This window comes from Acomys russatus, chromosome 1, assembly GCF_903995435.1.
Source record: "Acomys russatus chromosome 1, mAcoRus1.1, whole genome shotgun sequence".
Classification (NCBI taxonomy): domain Eukaryota; kingdom Metazoa; phylum Chordata; class Mammalia; order Rodentia; family Muridae; genus Acomys; species Acomys russatus.
In genome coordinates this window covers 118,556,716-118,566,459 of record NC_067137.1, presented here as the reverse complement: position 1 = coordinate 118,566,459, position 9,744 = coordinate 118,556,716, and positions in this window count along the sequence as shown.

Below are 9,744 nucleotides of genomic sequence, written 5' to 3'. Positions count from 1 at the left end.
TGCATATTAATAGCACCACCAAAATCTGAACAGAGATTAGTATGGCATTGCAGAGCCAAGGAGCTGAGCCAATTGTCTGCAGAGTGTTGGTCTGCAGCAAGCCTAACCTTCTGATGGAAGCACTTCAAAGCTGTGACACTCGGCCAGGGAAATAAGATTAATTTTTTTTTTTAATTGGGAGTGTCCTGAGTGTGGGTTTGAGCATGTGATGAGGCAAAATGGGAAGTTGGAAAACAATGGGTTCCCTTAAGCTGGAATTACAGGCAGTTGTAAATTGTCTAATGTGAGTGCTGGGAATCAAGCTAAGTCCTCTGCAAAACCACTGTGTGTGTGCTCTTAATGCTGAGCCATCTCTCCAGCCCCAAGCACTTTCTGTAGAGTCCAGATTTAAAACAAATCCCCCAGCAGGACATGGTAGTATATGCTTTTAATCATAGCACTAGGGCATGGTGTGGTAGTGCACACCTTTAATCCCAGCACTTGGGAGACAGATGCCAGCCTGGTCTACAAAAGTGAGTCTAGTCTAGGACAGCCAAGGCTACACTAGAGAAACCCTGTCTCAAAAAAGGCAAAGCTGGGCACGGTGGCACACGCCTTTAATCCCAGCACTGGGGAGGCAGAGGCAGGTGGATACTGTGAGTTTGAGAGCAGCCTGGTTTACGAAAGTGAGTCCAGGATACCCAGGGCTGCTACACAGAGAAACCAAACAGAGGTCCTGAGTTCAATTCCCAGCAACTACATGGTGTGGCTCATAACCATCTATAATGTGATCTAATGCCCTGTATACATAAATTTTTAAATTAGCCAGTGCTCTTAGCCGCTGAGCTATCTCTCCTTAAATTAGCCAGTGCTCTTAGCCGCTGAGCTATCTCTCCAGCCCCTAAAGATTTTATTTATTTATTTATTTTATTTTATTTTATTTTTTGGTTTTTTGAGATGGGGTTTCTCTGTCTCTGCGCCACCACACCCGGCTCAAGATTTTATTTTTTATTTATTTTTCTTTTGGTTTTTCGAGACAGGGTTTCTCTGAGTAGCCTTGGCCATCCTGGACTCACTTTGTAGACCAGGCTGGCCTCGAACTCACAGCGATCCGCCTGCCTCTGCCTCCCGAGTGCTGGGATTAAAGGCGTGCGCCACCACGCCCGGCAAGATTTTATTTCTTAATTGTGTGTTTATATCTGTGTATGTGTGCCACATGTGTGCAGGTGCCCAAGGAGGCTGGTAGAGGACATTGAATCTCTTGGAACTGGAGCTATAGATGGTGTGAGCTACCACGTGGGTGGTGGGACTGAACCAAGGTCCTCTGCTGTAAGACCTGGAGACTTTGAGCCATCACTTCAGCCCCTGTTTATTTTGTTTTTGTTTTTTTTAAAGTTGTTTTGTTTGTTTGACACAGGATCCTATGTAGCCCAATTGGCCTCTTAACCCCTGTGCAATTGAACATGGCCTTGAACCCTGTTCTTCCTGCTTCTACTTCCCAAGTGCTGGGATTACAGCACATGCCATTTTGGTATTTTGTGTGCCTCTTTCTTGCTGCCTCCATGGGAGCTGTCTATGCTGACTTCCATCTTCAGCTGACTGCTTCACAGTGGACTTTGTAAGGTTTGAACACATTGTAAACTTTATTACCCCTCAAGGCAGAAAAGTAGTCAGGCCTCTTGCCTGAGAAAGCTCCAGTACCCCAGCCCAGATTATTCTAATTTGGGATGAGAAGTCTGGACAAAAACACCACCAATCCCTAAGATTCCCCCTGGTTTGGACTTAAAATCCCACCAATCCACACTTTGGGATTGCTGCCCCAGAAAGCCCCATCCCCAGAAACCCTAAATAAAGGCTGAGTTTGCCCAGTTTTCTGCTGCCGCCTCCTGGAAGCAGAGGCAGTCACTCTTGGATTCCTCCCTCCAATAAATCTCTTTTTACTGCCTGCTGTGACTCTTTCAGGAGAAGGAAGAGGAGGAGGAGGAGGAGCAGAACTCAGCCTCCCCAGCTCCTCAGAGCTTAGGAGCAGCACTTCCCTGAAGCTGCACCATCTCTGTTGAAGAGGCCTCCTCTCAGAGCTGTGAGGCTCCTGGGCTCCGGTGCCTCAGGGTACCCTTGGGACACTGTCCCACCTTAGGGTTGGGATACCTTCCCAGCTCCTGGAGTTGTGGGCATCCCTACACCCAGGCCACACCACCCACACAACACACGCAACAACACCCATGTCTGCCTGGTTTTACCTGTTTGTGTATCTCAAAGGCACCCATGGTAGGTGAGACAGGAAACTCCCCAGGCTCCTCCCTCCCTCCCTCAGCACTGAGTCCTCCCTCTCCTGGCTCAGTCAGGGCACTGGGAGCCATCTGTAACGCACAGGTGACCCAAAGGATGCGCTTTCTCATCTATCTGCTTAAGTGTCCTGGGAGTTCAATTTGGCTCAGAAACTGGGATTCAAAGTGCCCAGGGCAGCTGGGAATGGCAGTGTAGAAACTGTTTAGAAGCATATATCTTCTGCACAGCCTGCAGAGGGGTGGCTTCTCAGCATCCCACAGAAGGAAGAGCTGTGGGTGACTGGGAAGGGTGGTACCTGTTGAACTGGCAAAGAGGAGCTAGGGTAGCAGTGTGGTACGAAGCCATATATTGGCAAGGAGGCTCACCTGTGGGGCTAGAATAAAAGTTTGGAAGCTGTCTTAGGGCACAGGACAGTCCCCTGAAATCCAAAGGACTCTCTGGTCTTTTTTCTTTTTTTTTTTTTTTAATTTATTTTACATGCATTGGTGTTTTGCTTGCATGTACATCAGTGTGAAGGTGTCAGATCTTGGAGTTACAGACAGTTGTGAGCTGCTGTGTGGGTGCTGGGAATTGAACCCAGGTCCGTTGGAAGAACAGTCAGTGCTCTTAACCACTGAGCTGTCTCTCCCTCTTCATCCCTGGCCTCTGCAGCCCTGAAGAGTGCTTTGTACCCAAGGAGGAGTCTGGTTACATAAGGATCAGGCCTGGCAGCATGTGGTGGGCAGCTGGGGCAGGCAGACTGCAGGACACAAGGCACTGAGGGAAGGGAGGTGGTAGCTGGGATTTAGGGCCTGTGCTCAGGTGGACACTTGCAGCTCTTGCCAGAAAGTTCCCCAAGGACCAACATGCACACTGGGTTGCCATGGAGCTACCTGTGACATCACACAGGCCTGAAGCACAGGATTCCTGCCTCCCTTCTTTACCCATGATGGGTCATCACTTGGGGACCAAAATGAACGTCTCACCCAGACGGTAAGTCTAGAATGACAGTCAGTCCTGTGCCCACTAAACCAGAATCTTGACATGAGCAAACTGCTTTAAATAGCCCCAGGCCTGCACTGGCTCCTGCCAGGTTCACAGAGGCCCAACTTAATGACCCTGTCCAGCTATGGCCAGGGACCATTCTCTTGTATACCAGGCTATATTTCCTGGGGACAGTAAGTGTGGTCCAGCCTGGATCTCTGGACAGATGTGGCCATGTGTGCTTCACCAGGTATGTGGCCCTCCATTGAGGCCACAGTCCCCACAGGGCACTTGTGAAGGACAGGGTAGGATGTGTGTGTGGAAGGATGGTCTCTGATGAGAGGAGTCGCTGCCCAGATTCCCCATGGGGGTCGCTATGCTTTGAGAATGAAGATGTAACCCCTCCGGGTAGATGTCTCTGCCCTCCTGCTATTTTCAGTTGCTTACTATTCCAAGGAGCCTTGCTGTGAGGTGGGGAGATGGGGAAGAGGGGCCCTTCACTTGCCCTGGACGCAAAGAGTAGGGTTTGGGAAGGGCCAGGCGATGGTTGGGTTGAATTCCTCTGCTTTCAGAGAGCAAGGACTCTGCCCAGAGCTGAGCACCTCACCTTTCCCCTCCCCTTTGAATCCATAGAATTCTGGGGTATCTAGGAATTAGCATGACAGATTAGCATCTACATGCCAAGCCATCGCAGGAGGGGGGCATCTAAAATAAAATACTATTTTTACCTGAAGAAGTTTCCTCTAGACAAAGCTGACTTGGAATTGGAACTAAACCCAAGGTGCAGCTTCACCGAAGCTAGACCTTTGCCTCAGAGGCTCCCTGTGGCTAGAACTTGGTGGTCTGATGGCTCTGTTAAAACCCCGGATCTTCAGAAAGGCTGACTCCCGCACACAAACTCAGTGACCTTCCCTGTGCAGAGGAGGTTCCAGGGGTGTTTGACTCTAGAGGTTGGTCAAACTGCCTTGAACTTGGCCTACAAGTTTGCCCTCACCTCACCTTTACCTGTCACTCTCAACCCTGTGCTGCGGATTGATCCCAGAGCCATGTGTGCTAGGCAGCCACTCCACCACTGAGTTACACCCCAACCCTGCCTTGGATATTTTGGGTGGGTTTTTTGTTTGTTTGTTTGTTTGTTTGTTTGTTTGAGACAGGGTTTCTCTGTGTAGCCCTGGCTGTCGTGGACTCACTTTGTAGTAGGCCAGGCTGGCCCCAAACTCACAGTGATGCACCTGCCTCTGCCTCCTGAGTGCATGTGCCACCACGCCTGGCCTGGCTTTGATATTTTATCAGGGGGCATTAGGGATGGGAAATTGCAAAGTATAAGGAAAAAAATTCCCTTTTAGTTTATTAGTGTCAGAATGGTCAGAGGGCTGTCAAGATGTGTTAGTGTTGAGTTGCCCAGGTGGATGGAAGAAAGAGGCTCTAAGATGTCATCAGACTCTGAGGCACTGGGAAGACACACCCTCTGTGAGCCAAACCGCCAGCCATGCAGAAGCATATTTATTGATTGTTACACAAAAGTTGTTTTATGGGTAAAACAAGTTCCTCACGAGGCTGGAGAGATGGCTCAGTGGTTAAGAGCACCGCCTGCTCTTCCAAAGGACCTGGGTTCAATTCCCAGCCACCCACATGGCAGCTCACAACTGTCTGTAACTCCAAGATCTGGCACCCCTACACCAATGCACATAAATTAAAATTAAATAAAATATTAAAAACAAAACCAAAAAAACAAGTTCCTCACACCCAAGATCCTAATCTAATCTGTGTTTCCTGATGGAAAGTGTCACACCCCAGCAACTTTAGTCCTTACTGTGTACCATTGCAGCAGCCAATAATGCAAGACATTGCAGGGGTGCCAGGACTGTCTTGTGATCAAGGCCGGGAGGCTCCTTCAGAAAAACATCTCTAGAGATAACAGAGCAATCGCCGTTTCCCGTAGTGAATTCCTCAAGGTCAAAGCATTTCTAGAAAACAACTCTTTTGCTGGGCAGTGGTGGCATACACTTTTAATCCCAGTGCTTGGGAGGCAGGGGCAGGCAGATCTCTGTGAGTTCGAGGCCAGCCTGGTCTACAAAGATAGTCCAGGACAGTCAAGGCTACACAGAGAAACCCTGTCTCAAAAAACAAAACAAAAACAAACAAAAATGGCTCAGCCATTATAGGCACTTGCCGTCAAGGCTGACAAAGCTGAGCTCTTCCCCAAAGCCAGCCTGGTCAAAGAAGCGAGCTGACTCTTGGAAGTTGTTTGCTGACTCACACAGGATCGCTGTGACAGGAGTGTGCACGTGCAATCACACACATATGTGCAAAGTGCCTGCTTAGGCTAGGACTGCAGCTCAGTGGTTCTTTTTTTTTTTTTAATTATTTATTATTATGTATAGCAGGCCAGAAGAGGGCACCAGATCACATCATAGATGGTTGTGAGCCATCAGGTGGTTGCTGGGAACTGAACTCAGGACCTTTGGAAGAGCAGCCAATGCTCTTAACCTCTGAGCCATCTCTCCAGCCCCAGCTCAGTGGTTATCTGCCTTGCAGTTTAAAGCACTGGGAACAGCCCCGACATGGCAACAAGAAAAGCAAACATAAAGGGTATTTGACCAAAATAGTATGGAGTAGGGAATGGAGGTGTCAGTCTTAGAAAAATTAATGAGGGGGTGGAAAGCACACCTGTGATTTATGCACAGATGTGGAACCTGGCATCCTCTCTGAAGGTTCTCACTGTGGGAGGCAACGGGCAGTTTACTATCTGCGCGGTTGGTAATTTGCTGTCTCATGACTGCTCTGAGAAGTGTATATTTTCCAAGCTTTGATCCTAGCTGGGAACTGGAGATGATGCAGCTGTCCCCAGAAGGCGCTTGAGTGTGTGTGTGTGTGTGTGTGTGTGTGTGTGTGTGTGTGTGTGTGTGTGACAGTGTGTATAAAATGTGGGCCTCTGCTCTTCCACAGGTAAGCGTCCTGAGATAGATACGGTGAGCACATCGATTGCTAGGAGAAGCCATCTCAGATTTCAGTCTACACTCAGGTTAATCCTCTTGGACCTGACACCAGGAGCCTCAGAGTGCAGGCTGGTGCTAGGACAAGGCATTTGATATGTGTGAACTAGGACTGGTGAGTGGCCCTTACTGAGAACGCCTTTGGAGTGCCAGGGACTGAGCGGAGGTGCTTATGGAGGTTCAAACGCAGAGGGACCCTATGTGGTGCACTTAGGGTGATTCCACGCTTGTTTCCTTTTTTAGGCCTCAAACTTCTGAGCTTCCTGCTTCAGCCTCTCAAGAGCTGGAAATAGTCAGTGCTACCACACCTGGCTACTTTTAGTCAGTTTTTGTTTGATTTGGGTGTTTTTGTTGTTGGTGGTGGTTTTTTTTGTTTTTGTTTTTTTTTTTTGAGACAAGGTTTCTCTGTGTAGCCTTGGCTGTCCTGGAACTCGCTCTGTAGACCAGGCTAGTCTTGAACTTAGTGATCTGCCTGCTTCTGCCTCCTGAGTTTGGGATTAAATGTGTGTGCCCCTCCCCCCAGCAGTTTTGGGCCATTTCAAAAATTGGATTCTTAGTTGGGTGTGGTGGTGCACGCCTTTCATCCCAGCACTTGGGAGGCAGAGGCAGGCGGATCATTGTGAGTCCGAGGCCAGCCTGGTCTACAAAGCGAGTCCAGTACAGTCAAGGCTACACAGAGAAACCCTGTCTCAAAAACACAACATTGGATTTTGGGGTAGGTTTTGCTGGTTGGTTTTTAATCACCTGGGAAAGGCTATTCTCTCCCTCAGACTGGCCTGTGAGCACATCTGTGGGCCATTTTCTTGATTAGTGATTGCCATGGGAAGGCTCAGCCTATGGCCAGGTGGTCCCGGCTTGCATAGAAAGCAAGCCGCCAAGCCAGAAACCAGCGCACCTCCACTCCCCTGTGGCCCCTGCTTTGCCTCGTGCCTGACTTCCTTCAGTGCTAAGCTGTGCCTGGAAATGGGAGATGAGGTAAACCTTCCCCGCCAGGTTGCTTTTGGTCACCAGGCCTTGTGGACCCTGACCGTTAATTCCTCTGCTTCCAGAAGGCTCCCAGCAGCCTCCTGTCCCTACTTCCTAACTTGTTGACAGACACTTCATTTTTTTCATTTGCAGCTTGGCAGAAACTCTCTCCTCGGCTCCACTGGTTCCTCACAGTGCAAAAGCTCTCTTGTTTCTGACTGGACAATTTTGCTCAGATTTCTTGTGCTTTGGGGGTCCTGTCTACAAAGTCCCCGTCCCAGCGTCCTCAAAGGGTTGTTTCCCTCTGATCACTTTGAGAGTTTTAGGTCCTCCATAAATCTTGATAGTTTTTCTCTCAGGAGAAGGGGTGCAGTATGAATCTCTGGGGGCTCTCCTGTTTCCCCAGTGCGGTTTAGCCTTTGCCTCGGCTCCCAGTCTTTCAGATGCTTTCACTGGCAATCATTTGGTGGAGGTGTCTGTGGTTTTTTTGTTTTTTGTTTGTTTGTTTTTTGAGACAGGGTTTCTCTGTGTAGCCTTGGCTGCCCTGGACTCGCGTTGTAGACCAGGCTGGCCTCGAACTCACAGCGGTCCGCCTGCCTCTGCCCCCAGAGTGCTGGGGTCTGTGGGTTTTTGTTGTTGTTTTTTGGTCTTTTGAAACAGGGTCTCACTGTATAGCTCAGGCTGGTCTAGAACTCACAGAGATCTACTGTCTCTGCTTTCTGAGGGCTGGCAGCAAAGGTGTGCGCCACCACACTTGACTTGTGTGTTGTTACTCAGTATTGCTGTGATGGTTTGCTTGGATTTTTTGGTTGTTATTCAGTTGATTTTATTCTTTTGTGTGTATGTGTGTGAACATGGGTGTGAATTTGTGTGTTGTGTGCATTTGTGTCCGCTGGGCAATTTTTCTTTGTGTGAAGAGTGAGGGCAGAGGCAGCTCGCAGCCTCCCCTCACCGGCCCTGCATCCATGTTTTCCTCCTGTCCTGAGTACAGTTGCTAAGACCCTCTGAGGAGGCCATTTTATGTCAGTTCTGATCCCTCTCTCTGACCTCAGCCTGCCTTTCTCCAGGGAGATTGCTGCCCCCTGGAGATTCACTCCCACTTTGAGACTTGAGCTGGGATCCTTGGTGGCTTGTCCTTGGGGCACAGCCCGGGGGGTCTGAGTGACAGGGGCTGGCAGGCTGGGTGAGGTAGGTGAAAGGTACCACCAGCCAGGCTGAGCCAGTCTCAGGGCTGCCCTCTAGCGTCCTCCAGAAGCAGCTTCCAGAACGCTCCCAGCCATCCTGTTCTCACTCCTACCTTGCTGGCAGACACTTCATTTTTCTCATTTTCATTTGCTATTTAGGGGCTCTTTTCTGAGTTAGAATCTGTGCCTCCTGGGAGGGGGGGGGGAGATTCAGTAGGAAAATTTACCAAGGAACTTTTTTTTTTTTAGATTTTATTTTTTTCTCTATTATGTGTATGAGTATTTGTCTGTCTGTCTGTCTGTCTGTCTGTCTGTCTGTGCGCCATGTGAGTGCAATGCCTGCTGAGGAGGATATCAGAGCCCTGGGGACAGGACAGATGGTTTGAGCTGCCATGTGGGGGTGGGAATTGAGCCTGGGTCCTCTGGAAGAGCAGCTACTCACACCCCTGAGCCCACTGCTTCAGCACCCCCTCCCTCCCCACCTTCTCCAGGACGGTTTTTAGTGACTATAGGAACCCACCCACCCAGCTGCGCTGGGGTTAACCAGCAAGATAGTTCTCCTCTCCCTTTAAAAAAAATGTAAATTTGCCGGGCGTGGTGGCGCACACCTTTAATCCCAGTACTCGGGAGGCAGAGGCAGGCGGATCGCTGTGAGTTCGAGGCCAGCCTGGTCTACAAAGTGAGTCCAGGATGGCCAAGGCTACACAGAGAAACCCTGTCTCGAAAAACCAAAAAAAAAAAAAATGTAAATTTATTTTATGTGCATTTTATGTGCATTGGTGTGAGGGGGTCAGATCCCTTGGGACTGAAGTTACAGACAGTTGTGAGCTGCCATGTGGGTTCCCTTAACCACTGAGCCATCTCTCTCCAGCCCTTCTCTCATTTTTTTGAAAGCATTTTCCCCCTGCTGGTGGTGGTAGCCCACGCCTTTAGTCCCAGCACTTGGGAGGTAGGGGCAGGTGGATTTCTGAGTTTGAGGCCAGGTTAGTCTACAGAGTGAGTTCAGGATAGCCAGAGCTATACAGAGAAATCCTGCCTCAAAACAAAAGCAAAAAAATATTTTTAAAAACATTTTGAGATTTATAGTTATATGATTTCCCCTTTCCTATTCCTCCCTTCAAACCCTCCCTTATGTCCCTTACATCTTTCAAATTCACAGCCTGATTTTTCATTAATTATTTACATGCAGATATTGCATATACATAAACACTTCTTTCTTTCTTTTTTTAAAAATATTTTTATTTAATTTTTAAATTTATGTGCATTGGTGTGAGGGTGTCAGATCTTGGAGTTACAGACAGTTGTGAGCTGCCATGTGGGTGCTGGGAATTGAACCTGGGACCTTTGGAAGAGCAGATGGTGCTCTT